General features: G+C 34.8%; 1 protein-coding gene across 3 annotated transcripts in view; it reads right to left on the reverse strand.

Annotated features, from left to right (window-relative positions):
* LOC107094958 (ALK tyrosine kinase receptor-like) overlaps positions 1 to 2331 on the reverse strand; it is a 506212-nt gene that overhangs the window by 291008 nt on the left and 212873 nt on the right. The window lies entirely within an intron of this gene.

The raw sequence follows: 2331 nt of genomic DNA on the forward strand, positions 1-2331 counted from the left end.
CAGTAAAAATCTTTTTTGTAATATGAGGTAGTGATCGCTATATTTAAGAGTAGATAATCCCTCTAAATTAATTTCAATTGATTTTTTTTATGAACATTTTATAAAATTTAAGTTTCATGCTGCTACAAACAATCAACAACATTTAATAGTGTTTCAGTAATTGTAATAAAATTAATTTTAAAATAACTTCTGTTTCCTCTTCAAAACATTATTCTTACAAAAGATATATTACATCAGCATTTTTTTGGGGATACATTTGCTTTCTATTTTTACAGCTAACAGTACAGTGCCAAGTCATGTGTATGTGAAATAATGTAACTGTTGAAAACAGTTTTTGATGTTCTGTTTAAAAAGACAATCAGGCAAACAGTCAGGTTTGCACTCAGGCTCCTTGAGCCAGACTGCCAGCTACACATTAGCTGGCAGCCTTAAAGAAAAGAAAAAGAGTAAATATCTCCACTGTGAGATCAATAAAGTCAATTAATTTCTGGACAACACTGATCTTTAAGCACACAGCTAGGCCAAACCATAAACAAGACAAAGGACTTTACAATCAAAATTAACAACAGGACTGCTCCTCGTTAGTATTAAATAAAGGCAGCAAACAGTAATCAAATTTTATGATGTGTTTTTCATAAAGATATTTACTTTCCATTCCCAGTAGGGCATCACTTTAGACTTAATTACTTTTCATTTTATCCTGAGGTTAAGAAAATGTCTCGGAAAATTTGCTAAATGTTACTGATAACTATGCATTTGTTAGGATAAACTAATGAATTCCCAAAGCAGCCCTTATTCTCATAATTCTGTTTTCTACTTGTCAGAATGAAAATATAGTCCTAATGTGGATAAAAAGCCTGCATCCTTTTTGAATGTTTTTTATGTACTTGGAAGAAGTTAACAATTTTTTGAAAAGGTTGATTCTTTTAACATTTAGATTCCTAGAGGGACTTTTAGACACAACTTCAGGTGATCTTTGATGGAAGGTCATGGGATCTTATTACTCTTTTCTGCAATAATAACTTTTTTACAGCAAAGTTCATCCTTGAATACAGTATTTATTTAATGTCATGAGGCAGAGCTGTGCTCAGTTCAATTTTGTGAGGTATGCAGTGGCCTTCTTCAAATTACTGCTTTGACTAACACTCATTTTAATAAGTGTATGCCCAACACTAACATTACATTACTCAGCCTTTACAGTACTGACACTCACACCCCTGTGACACAGTGAACATGTGAAAGGAAATGGATCATATGCAAAAGTAAGTATTCCCAGTGCAATATCTGGGGATTGATTTGGAATAAAAACTAGTCAGTTTTGATGGGAAGATACAGGGTAATCTTGGTAAAGACAGCAAAGGAGTTTGTTCTAGGTTAATCTTCTAGTAAGACAACAACACAAAGCATTGATTCAAAGTAACAATAGAATGGTTTAATTTTAAATATATTCATGCGTAAATGGATTAGTCAAAGTCCAGATTTCAATATAGTTTAGAGGCACAGCTCTTCATTCAAAACGGCTGTTCTTGAGCGACCTCTCCAGATTAATGATCAGTTTGGCCTCCTGAATGTTCAAAGTTATAGGGGCTGAGATGTGCAAATGCACTGCAAATACATAAATATGCAGCACACAAAAAATTTTACTAGCACACACACACACAAAAAGCAACAGGAAAATTAAAATGAGACTAACACACAAAACCCATGAAAAGGAAAATACTGCACAAGAGAAATGTTGTAGTCAGGGAAAATAGAGACCCGCAGAGAGCAAAGCACTGCAAATACAAAACTCTTGCCAACACAAAAAAACACTCTCATAAAAAAATTGATCCAAACAGTGACAACTACAAAATAATGGGTTAAGGCTTAAATTCTTTAAGGCAGCAGTCCCCAGCCTTTATTGCACCACGGACCGCTATATGTCAGAGAATATCTTCACGGACCGACCGGGTGTGTGGGTTGGTGGGGGTGGGGATAAATATGATCAAGTAAAATGATACGACTGGCATAAAATCAAAAACAAACAGCATAAAAATAAAACAACAAGCCGGTCCCATCTAGGCGTAATCGGAGACAATGACACATGAAGTGTGCTCCTGATGTCCAGTCTGCTCCGTAGCTTTGTTTTGGTCGCTGTAACCGCCGAAAATCCTGCTTCACAAAGATAGGCTATTATAGATAGGATGCGCCTTGAACTGAATTAACCTGTGTCAAGAGGCACAGATGCACCGACTGATGTAATTGGGAGAGAATACCACAATTTTTTATATTTCAAAATAAAACATCACTCAGACTCTGATTGATTTTTTATTTCGATTTTTTTTTTTTTTT

This window comes from Cyprinodon variegatus, unplaced genomic scaffold (genome assembly GCF_000732505.1).
Source record: "Cyprinodon variegatus isolate N-32 unplaced genomic scaffold, C_variegatus-1.0 Scaffold21, whole genome shotgun sequence".
Taxonomy (NCBI): Eukaryota; Metazoa; Chordata; class Actinopteri; order Cyprinodontiformes; family Cyprinodontidae; genus Cyprinodon; species Cyprinodon variegatus.